Here is a 22,780-nt window from a genome sequence, read left to right as displayed (position 1 = left end):
CCGAGCCAAGAAGATAATAACTATACAATCTTTAGAAGACATATGAAGGCAGCCCTCTGTAGGGAAGTTTTTTTAATGTTTCATGTTTTATTATACTTTTATATATGTTGTAAGTTGCCTAGAGTGGCTGGGGCAGCCCAGCCAGATGGGCAGGGTATGATGATAGTGATGATGATGATGATGGAATAAGACATGCCTATTTTCATCAGAGAAATGTTGGAGGGTATGCTAGCCTGCTGGCTGCTAAGTTGGAGCAGGAGTGAGAGAAGAGTATCAGCTGCTCTGAGTGACCTGAGATTTACTTCGGGCCCATCCTTAAATTTCCCCATTTGGTCTCATCAGCTTGGTCGAATGACTAGCCAAGGCCCAATAAAGCCAAGCGGAGCGTAGCACGTAAATTACAAGCCATTGTCTTTGTGCTTTACATGCCTAATTTGTTTACCACCTCCATTGCGCAGCCCGGCAAACAATTAAGCTTCTGCTGGGGTCAAAGGGGAAGCGCTGACGTCCAAACGACTTGTCTCGTAGTTCAGCATCCACCATGATTGAACTTTAGAGATCAATGCTAACAAGGGGAGCGCGGCTACGGCGATTCTCTTTGTTGCACACCCGCGGAAAATTAAGCTCATCCCTGGAATTAATGCCACTCACAATTGATGGTGAATTTATGGCTTTGCAACTGACAAATTGCAATAAAAAAAAATGGGTGTGGGGAATAAAATCAACGGATTGGGCTGGGAAGCCAGGGAGACTGTCTTCCAATTAAGAGGGATTTCAAACACCATAATTCTTGGGGGGACTTCACCTTTTCCCTTTTTCTTTCCAGAGGTATTGAAAAGGTCAGGTCTCTCTGCAAACTAATGCCAGCCGTCAATACAACTCATGATGTTTAATGAGCATTTCATGTAGCTTCATTACAGCTTCTCCATGCAAACAAACAAGAAAATCCTCTGGTTCTACTTTGTCTGGAATTTCATTGTGGTACAGGTTTTGGGTAGACACTTCTTTCAGCCTGCATATGCAACAAGCACATTATTTCCCCCTCTCAAATCCTGGGAAACACAGTTTGTGGAGGGTGCTGGGGGTTGTACCAGGGTGTGGGGTAAAATACAGTCCTCAGACAGGCAGTCTAGGGGGTTTGGAAGTTTCTCCCCATACAAACCCCATCAGCCTTAATTCAAGCAGTTGCACCCCAACACTTCCAACATACCCTACACGCTGCTTTTTTGGGCTCTGGCTAGCACCCAAAGATCCTTTTGCATGCTCCCAAGCCTTATGAGGCTTTTTCAACTGTCTCTTCCATCTGTGGCTCTTAGTCTTGGGCTAATTTCTGGGGTGGAGGTCATAACTTAATGGAAGAGCATATGCTTTACAGGTGATCACCTGGAAATCTCAGAGATGAGGCCTTGGGTTCCAGAAATAAGATGAGCTTGCTGGATCAGATCAGTGGCCTATTTTGCCTAGTATCCTGTTCTCACAGTGGTCATCCAGAAGATGAACATGAGCACAACAGGTATTCAGAGGCACAATGCTATCATGAAGCCAATACGATTGCCTTATCCTCCACGAATTTTTCTAACCCTCTTTTAAAGTCATCCAAGTTGGTGGCCATTATTGCCTCCTATACTTTAACTCCGTGGTGTGTGTGTGTGTGTGTGTATCTTCCTTTTTGTGTTATTCCAATTGTAGTAGTATAAGCTCTCTGTGGACGAATACTGGCTCCCTTGGCCTGAGGTGAGCACCACACCCCATAGGCAAGTTTGGCTGGACTTAACCACCCATGGGTGCTTTATTATTATTATTACTACTACTACCACAGGAATATAGTGGTACCTTGGTTCTCAAATGCCTTGGTTCCCAAACGCCGAAAACCCAGAAGTATATGTTCCAGTTTTTGAACAGACTTGGTCACCTCTGATTCAAGCAGACAGGCGAAAAGACGCGTTGCCAGCAAGCGACGTCATCAGCGAGCGAGGGAAATGTCTCCGCTAGCAAGGTCCATTTTAAACCTCCCCTCTTCTCATTCCAAAGGAATTGACGTTATCCAGTGAACAACTCAGTGAGCATTATTACGGCATTTCTGATTAGCTTTGTTAAGCACATGTCTAGCACTGCAATGTATGAAGCACTTCAGGGCCACCGGTTTTAATAGCAGCTCGGCAATAATGATCCATAAAAGACAAGCGGGGAGACAGTTCTTCATTTTGCTTCTTGAACTGCGGGTTGTTGGGTGGGTTTTTTTGCACGGAATTTCTCTGGTTACGGAAGGCCGCAAAAATATCATTCTGTGATTGTCAACTGGTTTAGGTCTCCTGCTAGGCTGGGTCAGTGCCACAGTGCCTAGTCCAGAAGGGCTGTAGCCCAGTGGTAGAGCATTTCTTTTGCATGCAGAAGGTCCCAGGTTTAATTCCTGGCGTTTCCATGCCTGGAACCCTGGGGAGAAGCTGCCAACCAGTGTTGACAATACTGAGCTAGGAGGACTTGGCCCTAGGCAGCTCCCTATGTTCAGTTAGAGCCCTTGAAGGAATGGGTTTCTGTGCAGTAAGTCTGAAACGGGACTCCAAATCCCCATTTTTCCTCCTCCAAGGGAGCATTTCTAAAATGCATTAACTTGAGCTCTTGGGTCAATGTATAAACAGAAAGTCAGCTGTATAAGCAAGTGCTCAAAGCCCTCTCCTTTATCAGTCCGTGATGGCAATGGATGGCCTTGCCAGTTCCGAGTGGAGCAGGGATGGCACGTCTGGGTCTTATCTTACATCCTGACCACAAAGACGCACAGACCTTGTCAGGTCTGACAAGAGACCCAGGAACGGCGCCAGGAGTGATCTTAGAGTTGGTGACCTCCTGCCCCAAGATAAGAGTATAGGAACAGGAACAACCTTTTATGGTCAAGAGTACCGGAACAGGAATATCTGTTTATGGTCATGGATGTCAACTTACGTGTATAAGCTGATGTGGTTGGATTCCTGGGGAAGGGGGGAGAGGGTGCCTGGAGGATATATATACTGCATGAAATTTCTCATTTCTTTGGACTTGCTGTGGACTGACCACGCAAGTGCCTTCTGCTATCTGGAGAGCAGAATAAACTCTTTCTCTGAATCAACCTCGGTGTCATTTGACTTCCTTCCTCCCGTCCGGGAGCAACGCAGACCCCACCAATAGGTAAAGTCTAATAAGGCTACACCCTTAGCTAGGAATTGCTCTGAAACCCTCCCTTGGTGTCATCAGCAGCTGAAAAGCATGGGCCAGGCAGAGGGCAGAGCGCTATCCAAGCAACACAACTCTGAAGGCCAATCACTTTTGGGCACACAGCAATAGTTGCTCAGCTCTTTGGATCCTGGCTGGTATTTCTGTTCCCCGAAGAGCACAAGGAACCAACCTGCCTGAAGAATTCAGCAGAACGTTTTGAATGCCTCCATCTGCGGCGTTCGATTTGTCACTTTAAAATAAAAAAGAAGCTCGCTACATGTTTGGATGCTGGCTATCGAAGGATGGTATTTCAGAAGACAGGCAAGCCCCCCCACCGCCAATCTTCGTTTAAGGGAACTAGCAAAGTATGCCCAGTTCTTTTACCATCTGTTTATATTCACAGCCACCTCTTCGTATCGTGCCAAAGTTCTTTGGGCTTTCAAAAAGCAGTCTGCTTGGATGCAGAAACCAGGGTGTGTGCATTGATAGGCATGGGGCTTTCGGGGGCTAGTTCACACATACATGTGATCGGTAGCAGGTCGGTCACCTGACTGCTGCTCAGTGGGAGGTGGACGGGGAAGTGGGGAGGCAGCAGTGCGCGAGTGCTGGTGGAACCAATTTGTTGCTCCTGGCACTGCATTTGCACTGCGCAGTGGCATAGCGTGGAGGAGGGATACCGGGGCAATTGCCCTGGGCACAAAAAATAAAATAGGGGCATGCCTCTGCAGCTGTCGCCCTGACTGGAGGTGCTCCTTTCTCACCCGTACGCTTCACCTGGGCAGCACACCAAGCAGGAGATGGGAGAAGACAGGCCCTTGCATCCCTCAGCCGTGTGGTGTTCCTCACTGGTGGGGAGGCGGGCAGACAGTGAGACTCGTGGTGGCGTGGCAGCACTCACATACGTGTCCCGCTACTGCTCTGTGGCAGCAGCAGTGCTGCATGGAGGCGCCAGTTAGGGGGTGCAATACTTCCCCTGCCACGGGCACAGGCAACACACGCTATGCCACTGGCACTGGCACTGTGCTAAGCTTGGTACCACCTTGCCCCTCCACCCAGTAAACAGCTGTGATGCAATCAATCAGAGGTCAAGTGAGTGCTGCCCCGCCCCCAGTCATTTGCTACTCCATGTAACATCACCTGAAGTTTTCTACCTGGATTGCTGCGCACTTAATGATTCGTAGCTGAATGTTGTGAATCAGGAGTCACCTGTGTGGTTGACCACTGTGAGAATAGGATGCTGGACTAGATGAGCATTTGGCCTGATCCTGCATGGCCCTTTTCTATGCTTTTCTTCTGTTGTGCGTGGACAAAGCTGAACCTGTTGCAGCTGTTGGCTATTGTTTCCAGGGCACTTGCACCAATGAGAAGCTTTGCCTTGGTTTTCAAATATTTCGGAAGTCATACGGACTTCCAGAATGGATTAAGCTTGGTGCTATTGTTTTTGCTATTTGTTTTGCATTTTTATTTTTGAGGCTTTTTCGGTTAATTTGTTATTGGGACTGTGTGGAACCCAGTCCAGCTACTGATTGATTGATTGTGTGACTGCGGAAATGGATAAAAGCCCCCCATCCAAACAATGACTATCATCAGTGCAGAGAAGAAGAAAAATAAATTTTAAGTTTTATCTACACTACTGTCTTATTTATTTTATAGTACAGTACATTGATTATTGCTTTCATTTTATGGATCAATTGTCTCGTTAGATGGTAAAATTCATGTTAAATTGCTGTTTTAGGGGTTGTTTTAAAAGTCTGGAACGGATTAATCCATTTTGTATTACTTTCTATGGGAAAGGGCGCCTTGGTTTTGGAACGCTTTGGTTTTGGAATGGACTTCCGGAACGGAGTAAGTTTGGGAACCAACGTACCACTGTAAAGGTATTGTGCAACCATGTATTTTGGAACTTTTCTTATGGTTTACTTTACGTGCATGCAGGTTCCTGTTTCCCCAACCCTGCTCTGCCCTGATGTTGGGCTAATAGCAGCATTGGGTAGGGGGGGATTTAGAGCAAGAAAACGGTGCACAGAAATGGCTTACAGTTCCCCTCTGCCAGCAATTCTGCTCTGATCAAATCCGGACCCCCCACGCTTTAAAGTAAAAAAATAACAACAACCAAAAATGTCAGGAGATCTGATCACAGACCTGCTGCCTCATGTTGTAGTTTGGCATGGAGAAGAGACTTTCTTGGTGAATGGTGTCCATAGTCTGATTTGAATAGCAGATGTCAGGCCTTATACTCATGCGGTTACAGTAGCTTGCCCGTACCTAGTAGCCAGAAAGAAACAGATGGCAATAAAGGGATGTGGCCAAAAAATGAAGATGGAAACAGGGAATCACAGAGAGAACATTTTTTGTTACCCCCGCCCCCCCTCCAAGCCTGACTCATTTTTGACTCTAGAAAAATCCAGCTTTCTCATACTGGAAATATTTGCTTCGTGCATCAGGCTGGTTTCTACACACCCAGCCTTTCTGTCCTTTATCTGGGTGAGCAAAATGCATGCCTAGAGTTCAAAGACACATCTGGCCATGCAAACATGCTCAAAAATGGTTTGAAGCAGGGCTGGTGAGGTGTGTGGCCAGGGCCGGATTTAGGTTTGATGAGGCCCTAAGCTACTGAAGGTAATGGGGCCCTTTATATGTCCAGCTGTCCTTTGTCAACAACAAATTGTCACTTTTTTGTGTTGAATATATGCTATATGGTCATTTATGGACCGAATAGGTGTTTAAAGCCATTTGCACATGTTGCAATTCAACCAGTCCACGCAGAATGTAGGCACCCTATACAGTGGTACCTCGGGTTAAGTACGTAATTCGTTCCGGAGGTACGTACTTAACCTGAAACTGTTCTTAACCTGAAACACCATTTTAGCTAATGGGGTCTCCTGCTGCTGCCGCACCGCCGGAGCACGATTTCTGTTCCCATCCTGAAGCAAAGTTCTTAACCTGAAGCACTATTTCTGGGTTAGCGGAGTCTGTAACCTGAAGCGTATGTAACCTGAAGCGTATGTAACCCGAGGCACCACTAGCAGGCGGGACCCATTACTTACGACATAGAAGCCTACACAACACAAAACACTGTTGCTGTATGTAGGTTTTATTTTATTTGTTTTTAATCTTATATTTTGGAAATGTACATCCAGTTTTTTTCTTTAACTTTTTTTGGGAGCCCCCAAGAGAGCAGGGCCCTAAGCTATAGCTTGTTTAGCTTATACGTAAATCTGGCACTGTGTGTGTATGGGGTGTATTGCTGAGATGGTGTGGTGTGGGGAGACGCCCAGGTCTGATAAAGAGGATGCGGTAGCGAATTTGGCCCCTCGACCCTGAGATTACACTAGAATGCCCAGTACAGCAGTGTTCCATGACATTGTGGGAAATTAAAATGGCTACTCACCTCTGTAACTGCCAGGGAATCTGTGGCAGGGGGTGGGCAGGGCAAGCATCTATGGCAGTAAGACTCGTGTAAGTAGCTGCCTCAGGGTGCTGGGCACGATACCAGACCACTTGTAGGGCTGCACCATTTCATCTTATCTGACTTGCACTTGCAGTCTGCCCAAGGTGGATACTTTCATCCCGCCAGAAAAGAAGATATGCATTACAATGGTACCTCTGGTTAAGAACTTAATTCGTTCTGGAGGTCCATTCTTAACCTGAAACTATTATTAACCTGAGGTACCACTTTAGCTAATGGGCCTCCTGCTGCTGCTGTGCGATTTCTGTTCTCATCCTGAAGCAAAGTTCTTAACCCGAGGTACTATTTCTGGGTTAGCGGAGTCTGTAACCTGAAGCATCTGTAACCTGAGGTACCACTGTACTGAAAAAAGAGGGTGCATAAAAGGAGGGTGCATAAGAGATGCAAGTTTAGAAATATTCGCTATCTCTCTATACTATATTTTGTAAGCGTCAGGTTGTAGTTCACATGCCCGCCAACAGGTGGCCACGCCAAGTGCAGCCTCATCAGACACCAGCAAGCAGGTGAGCGAACAAGGAGTGCATGTTTTGGGGAATCCAGTAGAGCTCCTGATGAAGGATAAGCTTTTAAAGGGGGAAGAGAACCTAACCACTGGCTGCAGTGTCCCCCTCGCCTTTAAACATTCCTGGAACAGTGTAGAAAGGAGGATGGGAAGAGCTTCAAGGAGTGCATTGACAGACCGTTCTCTGAAGTGCTCCTTACTCTGTTAAGGTAAAAAGGTAAAATGCGTTCTGACGGAAACCAGAACGCATGGAAATGCCGTTTCCCTTCCTGCCGAAGCGGTACCTATTTATCTACTTGCACTGGTGTGCTTTCGAACTGCTAGGTTGGCAGGAGCTGGGACTGAGCAACGGGAGCTCACCACCATTGAGCAGATTTGAACCGCTGACCTTCCGATCGGCAAGCCCAGGAGGCTCAGTGGTTTAGACCACAGTGCCACCCGCATCCCTTTTCTCTGTCAAACGCTTAATGAGATGACAGGAAAGAATTGTTTCGGCAAGCTGTGAGGAAAAGGGGTGGGCTGGGAGCCAGCTGTGGAGAGTGGGTGGATTAGTGGGGTTGGTCAGAAGTGGCAGAAGGGGATGTGGGTGGGGTTAAGCAAGCAGAGCAAGCAGTGGTGGGAGCCCCATGTAATTCAAACAGAAATGCAATACACCTCACTTTGTTGTTGTTGTTGTTGTTTAGTCATTTAGTCATGTCCGACTCTTCGTGACCCCATGGACCAGAGCACACCAGGCACTCCTGTCTTCCACTGCCTCCCGCAGTTTGGTCAAACTCATGCTGGTAGCTTCGAGAACACTGTCCAACCATCTCATCCTCTGCCATCCCCCTCTCCTTGTGCCCTCCATCTTTCCCAACATCAGGGTCTTTTCCAGGGAGTCTTCTCTTCTCATGAGGTGGCCAAAGTATTGGAGCCTCAGCTTCACGATCTGTCCTTCCAGTGAGCACTCAGGGCTGATTTCCTTAAGAATGGATCAGTTTGATCTTCTTGTAGTCCATGGGACTCTCTAGGTGGAGAAAACTGTGACCAGGTGACTGTGCTCCTGTGGAGCCTGATGTTGACAGCCAACTTCAATGTGTCTCCTGCTCTCCCTCGACTTGGGAAGTGGGCCCGAAGGGGCAATTTAAGCAAACTGACCTTTGTTACAGCTGCAGAGCTATCAGGGGATTAATGGTGGGGAAGCCAAAGCAGTCTTAACATCCCCTCTTACCTGCAATATCAACACAGCTGCTGCTGCAGAGTTCCTGTAAGCCTCACTCCAGTTAGGTAAAGGTAAAGGGACCCCTGACCATTAGGTCCAGTCGTGGCCGACTCTGGGGTTGCGGCGCTCATCTTGCTTTATTGGCCGAGGGAGCCGGCGTACAGCTTCTGGGTCATGTGGCCAGCATGACTGAGCCACTTCTGGCAAACCAGAGCAGCACACGGAAATGCCGTTTCCCTTCCCGACGGAGTGGTACCTATTTATCTACTTGCACATTGATGTGCTTTTGAACTTCTAGGTTGGCAGGAGCAGGGACCGAGCCACGGGAGCTCACCCCGTTGCGGGGATTCGAACCGCCGACCTTCTGATCGGCAAGCCCTAGGCTCTGTGGTTTAGACCACAGCGCCACCCGCGCTCCAAATGACAATAGGGTTATAACAGTGAACTACACTGCAGGGCTGTTGTTGTGTACTATCCTCAGAGTCCAATATGCATTTCGGGGATAAAAGCAGGGTTGTTATACTCTCTCAGCTTCAACCCACCCTGCAATATTGTCTAATATTCCTGGGTATTACTGCAGGGTCTCAGTGGCATTCTGATTCCCTTGCTGCTTAGCACCTGCTCACTTTTACTATTTGGACAAAAAAGGAATGATTCGTTTCAAATCGAGAAGCTAGTGACATGCAAGTTATGGGCTGGGCCCTCGGAAGCCATTTATAATTTCCCTTCTAAACTGTTCTCAGTGATAATGGATCTCATTACAATAATGGCTTCTTTATTCCTTATGACTTGCTTGCCATTATACAGCCTCTCTTTCAATGTCAATTTCCGGAATCAAACATTTATAAATAGAGAAGAATCTTGGGTGCATAAAGGCAAAGAATCAGCTGTGTGTCCAGGCATAATTAGCAGCCATTTAATTTTAGCCTTTTCTCCTTGAAATCTTTTAATTTCTGATTGGCTTAGTGGAATCCTGAAGTCCCAGATAGCCAATGCTGCCAATTATTCCAAAGACATCATTATCTTCCAGCTACTAATGAGAAGGACTAAATGACAACACTTTATTTGCTTAATTTTCTTCCTGTGCTATAGAAGTTTCATATGTCGTGACTGTCTTTCTGTGAAATAATAAGCTACAGCTGGAACTGGCAGGCCTGTGTTTGCCTGCCTACCACACTAGAATAATAGAATCACAGAACTGTACTATTGGAAGGTACCCCCAAACATCATCTAGTCCAACCCTCTGCAATGCAGGAATCCAACCTTTATCTTTGTGTTACTGTATTTATCTTGACTAGTCTTGGCTGGCCTGGTGCCCTCCATGTATTTTAGACTACAATTCCCATCGGCCACAGCGAATGCCACCACCGCTACAACAATGGGACAAAGCACACACGCCCTCCACTATCTTGAAAAAATCCCAATTTTATTTTATTCTTTTTTTAAAAAGAAATATTTATTAAGGTTTCACAAAAACAAACATACAAAAACACATAATAACAAAAGAGAAAAAATAAAAAATAAAAAGATAAATAAAACATACAGAAACAACAAGAAAAATTAAGAACAACTGTTTTTCATAACAACAAACTCGTTTGCTTGTTTCTTTGACTTCCTCACACCTCCCCTTCTTGTATTCCCATTTAATTAATCAAATCAGCAAATCCTTACCCTCTTTCATTTATCTTATCTCTATAACTTAACATTTTATAACTCAGTATTTTCATACATTATCAATCCATTTTTGCATATTCTTATTAACTTTGTTGCCAGTACCACTTATTTCCAATCCAACACCATTTTAGTTATTTATTTTTTTTAACCTAATTAACCCTTCTTCCATATTCTTAAAGCATTACAGCTGGAAACCACTCAATTTCTATCCAACATCATTCTAACATTCATTAATTTTGCAATATTTCTGTAAATAGTCTTTAAATTTCTTCCAATCTTCTTCCACCGCCTCTTCTCCCTGGTCCCGGATTCTGCCAGTCATTTCTGCCAGTCCCAATTTTATTTTATTCTTTGGTAGATTTACAAAAAATGGCAGTGGTGGGCATGGCAATGAGATGCTCCCTTGTCACCACTGCTCAGAACAACACTGGTTCATCCTCCTCTCCAAGCTTGGCAGCGGCAGTACTGGCAGGGGAAATAGGGACATTCTAGGATTAGACGCTGGGATGACTCTTGTAATTCCAGGACTGTCCCTGGAAATTCAGGACACTTGGAGGCTATCATCATCTTGTCATGGTGAGTGGGCTTCCACGTTCCTATGACCCTTGTGAGCGAAGTCGTTGGGAGCCTTGTACTCCCAGTAGGGTCACCCAAGGTGGTAAGGTCAAAGGGGAGGAGCTATTCAAAGAATGATCCAATGGCAAAGTCCTCCATGGCAGAACAGGCAGAAGATAACACGCAGTATGTTACAACGGCTGTGAAGGCAGATGAAGGCTGCAGCAGATAAGAGTCTACCAGTTGTCATGATACGCATGCCATCGGAATAGAGCCTTACTGCAAAGACTGTGCGTTGGTCAGCGTGCACTAATCTACACACATAAAATAAATTCATGCACAGGTTTCTTCCAAAAACCCATCCTAATGTGCTTTGAAGATGCTGAAACTCAGGACGCAAGGGAGAAACGTGCTAAGAGGAAGGCACACTTGGCAAACCTTCACTGTGATCAGCTCCCACCTGGAAACCTGTGTCCCCACTGTGTGAATCCAGAATTGGCCTCCACAGTCAATTACAGACTCACTGTTAAGACCTTGCTTGTTTATGGAAGACAATCTTACTTGGCTACGAGTGATCACCAAAGAATGTGTACTGATTTGAGCATTAAATATTTCAGCTGAAACTGAAACCCGTGTTCAAATTCTTCATCCAGCAAACCTAACCCGGAAGATCTGAATGACTTTCGTCCAGTAGCACTCACACCTATAATCATGAAGTGCTTTGAAAAGCTGGTACAAAATCATGTCATTGCCTGCCTACCAGAGGGACTGGACACATTCCAATTTGCTTATAAAACGAAAAGATCGACAGAGGACGCTGTGGCGATTGCCCTCCATGCCGTCCTTGCACATTTGGAGCAGCGGGGGGGGGGGGGGTTATGCCAGACTGCTTTTTTTAGATTTCAGCTCGGCATTTAATACCATTCTACCACAACGTCTGATGTCTAAACTGGAAGATCTGGGGCTTCCGTTATCACTTTGTGGGTGGATACTGGACTTTTTGTCAGACCGCCCCCAGAGGGTTCGGTTGGGCCCTTATACCTCTAATATGCTTAAGACTAACATAGGAACACCACAGGGATGCGTACTCAGTCCGCTCCTTTATATTCTCTACACGTACGATTGTGTCGCTGCTCACCCTAGTAATAGGGTTGTCAAATTTGCAGATGACACAACCGTGATTGGGCTCATCCCTGAAAGGGAGGGTGAAACGGACTATAGAGATGAGGTGGAGCGGCTGACAGAGTGGTGCAGAGCTAACAACTTGCTCATAAATACAAGGAAGACAAAGGAGCTTGTGGTGGACTTCAGGAGACAGAAGAGCAATATCCAGCCACTTTTGATTGATGGGGTCTGTGTGGAGAGGGTAACAACATTCAGATTTTTGGGCATTGAATTACAAGAGGATCTGTCCTGGAGTGTCAACACAAGGGGGCTTGTGAAGAAGGCGCAGCAGAGACTGTACTTTTTGAGAATTCTAAGGAAAAACCATCTTCCGCAGAAACTGCTGCTTGCCTTCTATCACTGTGCCATTGAGAGCGTGCTCACTTATGGCTTATGTGTGTGGTACAGAAGCTGTACTACCCAGGACAGGATGGGGTTGTGCAGAGTTGTTAAGGCAGCAGAGAGCATTGTTGGCTGCCCACTTTCCACCTTAGAGCAGATTTATGCCACAAGGTGCCATAGGAAGGCACTGGACATAGTAAAAGATCCATCGCATCCTGGTCACTGTCTCTTCGAGCTCCTGCCATCGGGACGGAGATACAGGACGATGAAGACAAGAACGAGCCGTCTTAAGAACAGCTTCTTCTCCAGAGCGATCTCAGCCCTGAATGGGAAGCCTGGACTTTGAAAGTCATCTAATCTTCCTTGCTGTACTATACTGTATTGTTTTAATTAGTGTTTTTATGGAGCAGTCAAGTAATTTCGTTGTCCCTGAGAGGGGGCAATGACAATAAAGATATTATTATTATTATTATTATTACCAGGGCTTTTGGGGGCTTCCCAGTGAGGGCAACCAGATGTTTGACTAGATAGGCCTGATCCTATAGGGTTGTTTCTATGACCCATGTATAGAGAAGTATGTTGGTGTAGGTCAGGTTTTGGGGAACTGGATCCCCTTCCCTGGCATAGATTGATCATCCAGGATAAATGGGGGCCCTTCACTTCCCTTTGCAACCCATGCAATTGCAACATTATCTTCCACCTTCACTTTGATTATTGACATGCTATTCATTTCCCTAGTCATTTCTCAGGCACGGATACTGGTTATCTTCACAGTCTGTGTTTATCCTTCTCTGCATTTTATTGGTGTTGTGGTTCTTGAGCTCTGCTACCGAACTCTGGTTTTATGCACATATTAAATGCGATTTTCCTTCACTATCCCTCATTACTTGGCAAATGCTGTAATCCAAAAACCAAAGAACAGCAGTTCCGTTTTATGTATATTTTCTTGCCTCCTTTTTATCATGCGTTAAGGCAACACCAGGTTAGTTTTCATAAAGATGATTTACAGCGCTGTATATTAAATTGACAGGTAATGGATATTTATTGGTGTTTTCAACAGCCTGAGCAATGTAAGCCATGTTTTCATATTTTTCCTCTCCTATGTCCTGCCCCCATCCAAGGACACTCAGAACTTGAAAACCTGCCTCTTCATGGGAAGTTTTCCCACACATCTGCACTAGGAAAGCTGAATGACTAACCTTGATTTTCTGCTCCTGATACGAAACCACAGATTCACCTGTGGTGCATAAGGCAGCAAGTAGGAGAATATTGTCACTGGATTTGTGAAAAACAGGCAGGGGAGACAGGATGTGCATTTGGCCAGTTGTGGACAGTAATGCACAGCTATGATACAGGACTGTATTGTCTTGCTTGGAGCAATGCTCCTCTGAAAAGGATGTTCTATTTTCCTGGGGGCATTGTGGGTTATTACAGTGGGGGCCACCCAGTGCTAATTGCTTAGCCTGGGGTGTTCAGCATTGAGTACCAGGCGTAGAGATTATGGTACATTCAGATCATACACTACGCAACACCCATCACTGTGGATAGCGAGATGATGAATAACGTAGTTTTTGGTGGAAGACACACTGCAGCTGAATGGAAACAGCATTGCATGCAATGAATACAGAGCAGATTGGAAAACGAGGCCTTTTTATATCCCCACTGTTGATACAGTTGTTTAGAAATGTTTTTAATCTTGTGTTTTAATGGTGTAACCTGCATACCACACAACTGTCCCATTCTGAGCGGGACATCACAAATTTAAAGCAGACATCCTGGTCTCGAATTTGATCCCAGAATGTCCCGGGATCCATGCATCCTTCCTTGGGCAGCCACTACCACGGAGCTCTACTTTCCCCTCTTTTCAGTGTCTTAATAAACTAAGCGGGGAGAGAAGGTGGCTGCGGTGGCTGCAGGGAGAAGCCGGACTCTCCACCGATCAGAGTGCTTAGCGGGGAGCGAAACAATGTTGACACGACAGTAAGGCATCTCGGCAGAGTGAGGAAGTGAGGACGGCCCTCCATTTTGCTTTGCCCAGCTGGAGTGTGCAGAGCACACAGCCCCGGGGAACCGCGAGCCCGGCAGGAAGGTGGCGGCAGAGCATGGAAAGCAATGAATCTCAGCAGTGGGGATGTGAGCAGCTGCCGTTGCAGAAGAAACAGGAGGCAAAGGAGATCTGGATGCTCTCTGGTGGCAGTGGCAATGTCTGTTCTTTCCCTCCCTCCTGCTGGACTGGCACTGAGGAAGTTGCAGTCTCCATAGCTCCTTTGTGCACTGGTGCCCAGAGGAGAGGTCAGTGGCATAGCAAGGTCAGGTGGTACCCGGTGTGGAATTTTTTTTGTCACCCCCCACATTGAAATTCTCCCTCCCTCCACCCTCTGTCAAAGAAAGCCATGCAGGCAGCTATCTGATGTAGATCCTGCCTTCTTCCCCTCCCTCCCTCCCTCCCTCCCTCCCTCCCTCCCTCTACCCCCCCCCCGCCAAAGAAAGCCGTGCCCTGCCCTCCTCCAGCAGTTCAGGAGCGTGGGGGGCAATGGTGCACCCACCCGCAATTCCCAAGCCTCCCCTGAGCTGTCAAAAATGAAGGGGGAAGGCCACTGGCAAAGCGGTGCATCTCTCCCCCTTCCCCCGAAGGCTCAGGGTAGGCTTGGGAATTGCGGGCGGGCGCTGTACTGAATGTCACCCCCCCTTCAGCTGTGCTGCTGCTCACAAGGCAAGGCAGGGTCCCCCCCCCAAGGGCAGGACATGGACAGATGGGCAGGGAGAGCCTGGCCAATTGCTGGGACGGGGACACGTCGCAATGCAACTCAACCCTGCTCGGTTCCACAGGCAGCGTCAAGTTGCATTTTATCACACACCCCCATTGATGGCATCCGGGGCGAACCGCCCCCACCCCCCCTTCCTCTACCAGTGGGAGAGGCACACCACTGCTTTTTCTCTGCACCACTTACCAGAGGCACCCATGTCCTGGATCTCAGGTTAAAAATGTTGGAAGGCTTGAACCTGCCCTGGGGCTTTAGGGTGAAGGGCAGGGAATAAATAGATGAATCCATCTCCCTTCTCCTGTGCCCTTCTGCCCAAGTCTGTTGAAGCAGGGGGAGCCTTTCAGGTGAGGCTGCACTACAACTCCAATCTTGGATGGGAACTGCTGCTTTAAAAGGTAGTTCAGCATCCCTTTCCCATCAATGTGAGCATTTGGCAGTGAAGCTATGCACCACTTTGATGCTGTTCATCTTTTGCTTCCATCTGTAGATGCTTCGATGTTGACACAATATACCGGATGCGCTGTGTATTTTGCAAGTCGCTACACCTACACGCAGATACAGTACAAGGCCCGTGGGATTTTGTTTCCAAGCTACTGTAAGCACTTGGAGCCTCTACAAGCCATGAAACTGCCACCGTTCCAAGCCTGACTCAAACGGTTTGGCTGAGCTTTTGTCTTTTGAAATACTACAGAGACCTGACAAGGTGGTGTGGGGTGGGGGTGGGGGAGAGACTTGTGAAGCTGATTGGAATGGTTTCTAATGGCAAACGCTTTATTGAGATTGCAGGGAAAAGCAAAGTTTACTCTTGAAATACAGTGCTTTTTGCATGTGGGTTATGTGCGTAGGGATGCGGGTGGCGCTGTGGGTTAAACCACTGAACTTGCTGATCAGAAGGTTGGCGGTTCGAATCCCCGCGATGGGGTGAGCTCCTGTTGCTCAGTCCCTGCTCCTGCCAGCCTAGCAGTTCGAAAACACGTCAAAGTGCAAGTAGATAAATAGGTACTGCTCTGGAGGGAAGGTAAACGGTGTTTCCGTGCACTGCTCTGGTTCGCCAGAAGCAGCTTAGTCATGCTGGCCACATGACCCGGAAGCTGTACACCGGCTGCCTCAGCCAATAAAGCGAGATGAGCACCGCAACCTCAGAGTTGGTCACGACTGGACCTAATGGTCAGGGGTCCCTTTACCTTTACCTATGTGTGTTGCAAGCGTAAGCTGAGTATTCTCCAGGGGACATTTCGGTATTAAAAAGGGGCTTCTGGATGGCCAAAAGGGTTTCCTGTGGGCCTCAAAATCTCACTTTTTTTTTTACATCTACTGATGTTTATGTCCTCAATTGGCTGCAGCTTTTGTGCCATTTTGTTTTGAAAAATAACCTGTTCTCCAATTAAGATTTGGTTAGGTGACAGAATCATCAAGGGCATATGATGCAGGTTCAGAGTGAAGGCACTGCTTCCTGAATACGCATTGCCCTTACTCTGAACTTGTTTTCTCAGCCCTCTGTGACATTGTCACATAGCCAACTTGGATTGGCTGTGTTCTGGCTTCCCTGGTACTAGGAGGAAGGGTTTGTTGTTGTTGTTGCTGTTAATGGTGCAAAGACTGCCATGGATTAAAAATCGCCACCTGTTAGAAATGAGGATCTCTCTCAACCTGACCTCGCCACTGTGCTCCATGTGACGGTCACCTCCAGGCTTGATTATTGTAACTCAGTTTATGGGGCGGCTACCCTTGAAACTGTCCCAGAAACTCCAGTGGGTGCAGAATGCCGCGGTGAGACTCCTCATGGGGTCCTCGCCGTGGGACCACATTCACCCGGTGCTATACCAGCTGCACTGGCTCCCGGTGGAGTACAGGATCAGGTTTAAGGTGCTGGTTTTAACCTTTAAAGCCCTATACGGCCTGTGACTCTCGTACTTACGGGACCACCTCTCCTGGTATGCCCAACGGAGGACCTTAAGGTCTGCAAATAAAAACATCTTGGAGATCCTGGGCCACAGGGAGCTTAGGCGGGCCTCGACCAGAACCAGGGATTTTTCAGCCATGGCCCCGATCTGGTGGAACGCTCTTTCACAAGAGACTAGGGCCCTGCGGGACTTGACATCTTTCCTCAGGGCCCGCAAGATGGAGCTGTTCCGCCAGGCCTTTAGGTTGGGGTTCAGTCTGATTCTTTTCTTTCTGTATAAGAACAAGCATTCAAGAGGCCTCCTAGCCCTCTCACAGGTCCTTTATAAGACCAGTGGTAGCAGTTGGCCCTGGATAATATTAACCACTCTCAATTTTACCCATGGACTGCCGTCTGTCTGAATTTTAATTTGCTCTGAACTAATTTCAAGATGTATTTTAATTAATTGATTGCCTGTTTTTATGTTCTTAGGTTCTTTATATACTGTGTTAGTTTTATGATGTTAGCCTCCCTGAGCCCAGCTCTGGCTGGGGAGGGCGGGGTACAAATAAAAATTTATTTATTAATTATTATTTATTTTCATCCATAGAATCATAGAATCTTAGAGTTGGAAGGGAGCCCCGAGGGTCATCTAGTCCAACCCACTGCAATGCAGGAATCTCAACTAAAGCATCAGTGACAGAAGGCCACTGCTTAACCTCTGCTTAAAAACCTCCAAGGAAGGAGAGTCCGCCACCTCCCGAGGGAGTCTGTTCCACTGCCGAACAGCTCTTACTGCCAGAAAGTTCTTCCTAATGCTAAGTTGGAATCTCCTTTTGTGTAACTTGCAGCCATTGGTTTGGGTCCTACCCTCTAGAACAGCATGAAACAAGCCTGACTGAGCCAATGACACTAAATGCTCAATTTCATGTCACTGTAAGATGAGCCTCACCAACTTGAGAGAAGACCACGGATGTTCCTCCATTTCATCTCAGTGAACAAATTAATAATATAATAATAATTATAATTTATTATTTGTACGCCGCCCATCTGGCTGGGCTTCCCAAGCCACTCTGGGCAGTTTCCAACAAAGATAAAAAATACATTAAAATGTCACACATTAAAAACTTCAGATGTCTTCTAAATGTCAGGTAATTGTTTATCTCTTTGACATCTGATGGGAGGGCGTTCCACAAGGCGGGCGCCACTACCGAGAAGGCCCTCTGCCTGGTTCTCTGTAGCTTCGCTTCTTGTAGTGAGGGAACCGCCAGAAGGCCCTCAGCGCCGGACCTCAGGGTCCGGGCAGATCGATGGGGGTGGAGATGCTCATTCAGGTATACTGGGCCGAGGCCGTTGAGTGCTTTAAAGGTCAGCACCAACACTTTGAATTGTGCTTGGAAACGTACTGGGAGCCAATGCAGATCTCTCAGGACCAGTGTTATGTTGTCCCAGCTGCCACTCCCTGTCACCGGTCTAGCTGCCGCATTCTGAATTAGTTGTAGTTTCCGGGTCACCTTCAAAGGTAGCTCCACGTAGAGTGCATTGCTGTAGTCCATGCAGGAGATAACTAGATAATTGTGATATAAAGGTCCAGGTGTTACCTCATCTATAGATAATTTGCATGTGTGCAAGCATTCAAAGCCAGACGAGGGAATGTGATCTGTATTTTTTATTTATTTTCACACTTCCCATAAAATGCACTCAGCGTTGTTTTTGCTTCGGTGGGGCAGGGAGCCCTCTGTGCTTCACACTCATTTTCGCCACCTTCTAGCAGAGCGAGAATGCACTCTGCCCATGCTCAGAGAAACCACGTCCCTCTGTCCATTCAAACAACACAGAAAAAACCCTAAGAGACTGACCGACAGACAAGCAGGCAGACTTCCTATCTCAGTACAATCTGGGCATTCAGAAAAATACCAAAGCTCTTTCTCTCTGGTTTGAACCTGTCTGCTTAAAAGTCACATATTTACTATTATATGGAGAAAAGGAGAAAGAAAGAGAGAAAATGCCAATGAATGAGCGTGTGAGAGAAAGGGGTGGTGGTGGTGGGAGATGGCATCTGATATAGGGATAAATAAATGGATTAAGAACGAGAAAATAAATAGAATACATCTATCATGCGGCCATATAACTAAATTCGGCTTCTTCCCTGCTGAGTGATATGTGTGTAAGACTGAGCAACTCTCCCTCCCTCCTCTTCTCTTCCTCGCTCCCCCCCCCCCACAAGCTGGAGGGCCAGAAGGTGGGGAGGTGCCTTAGGATAATGACAGCAGAAGGCTGAGGAAGTCGACAGCTGGCAAGCTCTGCCCCAATATGCTTTCCTGAAAGCAGCAAGGAACAGTCAGAAGATGTGATGGCTGAACGGCTCACTTCGCCGCAGAAGGGAAGATTAAAAGTAAAATTAGTTAATAACGTCTTCCGTGTTTCAGAGCATCGCTGTCCAGACCTCCTTGCCGTGCTTCCTTCCCACCCCTAAGACGTACTCTTCCAAATGTCCTCTGACCTCTCCAAAAGTCGAAGGAGTTCACACGGGAGAACAAAATCGATGGTATCCTTCAAGCAAGCTTTGTTTGGCAAAGGAGCAAAGGTGTTATTCGACGTCGGAGGGAGGGCACATGACTACTGTAGGGGTCACATGACTTTTATGGCAGATTTCCCACCCCCAGGATAAAAGAAGCAGAATAAAACACACACACACCACACCAACAACACAACAAACAACTCTCTTGCAGATGTGTGCTGCCTATTTTTCCAGAGCGCAGTCAATGCAGGCTTGATATTGTTATAGATTTGGGGGATCCCTCTTGGAAATTAATAAATGGTAGCTTGTTGATTGTTTGGCATATTGAAGGGAAGATCGCAGGCCAGTGGAAAAATACAGGCTAAGCTTCTATTCCAGGCCAAGGCCTCACCTCAGATAGAGGCATCAACACGACAAAAGTTGTGGATGGCCCATCTGAGAGGAATTCTTGGACCTAGGCAGACAGAGGTTACCATGTTCATGGGGTGTGTGTTTGAGATGTTGATAAAAGAGAGTTTTTAGAGCAAGGTATGCTGGGAAGAAGAATGCGGGTGGCACTGTGGACTAGACCACTAAGTCTCTTGGGCTTGCTGATCAGAAGGTCGGCGGTTCGAATCCCCACAAAGGAGTCAGCTCCCGTTGCTCTGTCCCAGCTTCTGCCAACCTAGCAGTTCGAAAGCATACCAGTGCAAGTAGGTAAATAGGTACTGCTGTGGCAGGAAGGTAAACAGCATTTCTGTGTGCTCTGGCTTCTGTCAAGGTGCGCTAGGAAGAAGAAGGGAGAGAGAAAAAAAGACTGCTTCCAGTAGCACCTTAGAGATCAACTAAGTTTGTTATTGGTATGAGCTTTTGTGTTCATGCACACTTCTTCAGATACGAAGAAGTATCTGAAGAAGTGTGCATGCACACGAAAGCTCATACTAATAACAAACTTAGTTGGTCTCTAAGGTGCTGCTGGGAGGAATTTTTTAATTTTGTTTCAACTATGGCAGACCAACACGGCTACCTACCTGTAACTAGAAAAAAGACTGGGATCCATTTTGGGCAGGCTGGCTGAAGGCTGGCTGGGAGAGATGCCTGTGACTCCAGGGCTGCACTGCTGCGGTGAATAAGCCCTTCTTGAGATGACCATGCTGTAAGATCTGGACTCCCTCCATGCACACTGAATTTGTAAATAGGAGAATAAACAATATTTCTTAAAGCTATGACAGTCTCCACCATGTCTCAATTCTCCAAAGGAACACAGACCCTGGGTGAATGCCTGGAACCCCCTGGGTTCTTGCTACCACTCAGCAGAGAGTGCGGGTGACACCAACTTTTGTAACACTGGTGTTACTTTTGTAACAATATAGAAAATGGTCAACAGATGCTCTGATGCTATTTTAACAGTGTGCATCCAAGAAGGTAAGATTACATTTCCTAATTAAAACCTGTCCTGGGTGCCACAGAATGAGACCCTGGATATTGGCACAGCCTGCCAGAATAGGCCCTCTGTGCTTTGCTTAGCTCAGGGAGGAGTAGACTGTAGCCCTACAGATGTTGTTAGACTACAGTTCCCATCATCCCTTACCATCGGCTGCAGTTGCCAGGGCTGATGGGAGTTGGAGTCTGACAATATCTGGAAGGCCAGATGTTCCACATCTCTGGTTTGGCTGCTTGTTACCTCTGACAACGCACCATCACAAACCCCATGCTACAGCCATAACAGAATAAAGAATAAGAAACAACACATAGAGAATAAAAATAATATTTTGAAAGATCCTTATGTGTTCAGGAGTAGATCCTTCTTGCCGACTTACCTATCCTGTCTAGGTAGGGTTTTGCCATGTTATTCTAGCTAACTCATCCTTTTTGCCATTTATTCATTTTTCTACTTGGGTTGCCATTTCCTGATTGACTCCCTATACGTCCTTTTGTCTTTTGGTAACAACCTTTCATTATGTTCATTTTCTTTCCTGCCCTTTTCAAGAACATTACTTAATCTCAACCTGCCTTGCAATACACATGTATCCGACTCCTCACTTTGTTCCGCTATTCTGACTTTAGACATTCAAGCTAAAGCATTTCTGCAATGTTCCGAGCTAAGCATATTTCTGCAGAAATCTGTAACTTGGGCATACTTGCCACTGAAACCCCACATTCATCAATTATTTCTTTGAAATTTTGGCCAAGCATTTTCTATGATCCTTATTTTGCTTCTGCCTTTGGAAGGGCCATAGCTTAGTGGGAGACCATGTGTGCAGAACCTCCCAGTCTCAATCCCTGACATCTCTGTGTGAAATCCTAGAGAGCTGCTGCCAGCCAGTTTAGACACTACAGAGCTAGATGGACCAACAGTCTGCATTCGTATAAGGGAGCTTTCCGTGTTTTCTATGTTGTGCCTGCCTGTTTTTAGCTGTGATATGATGTGAAGTGGCTGGATGCATAAAAATGAAGGAATGGGTTTCCCAAATCTAAAATCAGTCTGAAATGGGCCCTAAAATCCATTTTTCCTTCTCCAAGGGTGCATTAGCTAAGAACCATTAACTTGAGCTCTTGAGCAAATGCATAACAAGAACACAGCTGTATAAACAAAGCTCTCTCCTTTATCAGTCCATGATGCCTAATGAATGGCCTTGTCCATTCCAAAGTGGAGCAGGGATGGCACGTCTGGGTCTTATCTTACATCCTGACCACAAAGACGCACAGACCTTGTCAGGTCTGACAAGAGACCCGGGAATGGCGCCAGGAGTGTTCTTAGAGTTGGTGACCTCCTGCCCCAAGATAAGAGTATAGGAACAGGAACAACCTTTTATGGTCAAGAGTACTGCAACAGGAATATTTGTTTATGGTCATGGATGTCAACTTACGTGTATAAGCTGATGTGGTTGGATTCCTGGGGAAGGGGGGAGAGGGTGCCTGGAGGATATATATACTGCATGAAATTTTTCATTTCTTTGGACTTGCTGTGGACTGACCACGCAAGTGCCTTCTGCTATCCGGAGAGCAGAATAAACTCTTTCTCTGAATCAACCTTGGTGTCATTTGACTTCCTTCCTCCAGTCTGGGAGCAAAGCAGACCCCACCAGTCGGTAAAGTCTAATAAGGCTACAAAAACAGACTCCTAAAGTATTCTTAGGATTTCAAGTAAAGTATTTCAAAACTTTACTTGCAGAACTTTCTTCAAAACAAAACAAAAACTTCAAAGATACATCTGAATAATTCCATCTTGGGCTGCCCAGCACAGGCTCAGCATCTTGGAAATAAAATATAATTCCAAACCGGCCCAGAACCAAATGTCTCTTTCCTCACAGTCTCCATTTTGCCCGGGGCTATGTGCTCCTAGAGAGCTTCATTTGCATCCTTACTGTCACAGAGCCTGGGAACAAAGACTAAAGGCAGCACCCTCTCAAAATGGACCAAAATTGCAACCAAATGCCTTTATCACCTGATCTAAGGTTAAACACTCATGTGTTAGCTTGCAGAAAACAAGAGTAGCCAATAATAACAACAACAACAACAACAACAACAATAATA

The 22,780-nt window shown here is 46.5% G+C and overlaps 2 long non-coding RNA genes across 2 annotated transcripts in view; both read left to right on the top strand.

Annotated features, from left to right (window-relative positions):
- The window catches only part of LOC310742625, a 657,991-nt gene that overhangs the window by 51,800 nt on the left and 583,411 nt on the right, over window positions 1-22,780 (top strand). The gene's annotated exons all lie outside the window — the stretch shown is intronic.
- The window catches only part of LOC310742512, a 305,504-nt gene continuing 292,954 nt past the window's right edge, over window positions 10,231-22,780 (top strand). Inside the window, exon 1 of the long non-coding RNA XR_014538486.1 lies at window positions 10,231-10,291. This is a non-coding gene — a long non-coding RNA (uncharacterized lncRNA). The remainder of the gene's footprint in view (window positions 10,292-22,780) is intronic.

Source organism: Podarcis filfolensis (genome assembly GCF_964270895.1).
Source record: "Podarcis filfolensis genome assembly, chromosome: 9".
NCBI lineage: Eukaryota > Metazoa > Chordata > Lepidosauria > Squamata > Lacertidae > Podarcis > Podarcis filfolensis.
The sequence above is the reverse complement of the archived record's forward strand: the minus strand, read 5'-3'. Positions and strand labels throughout refer to the sequence as shown.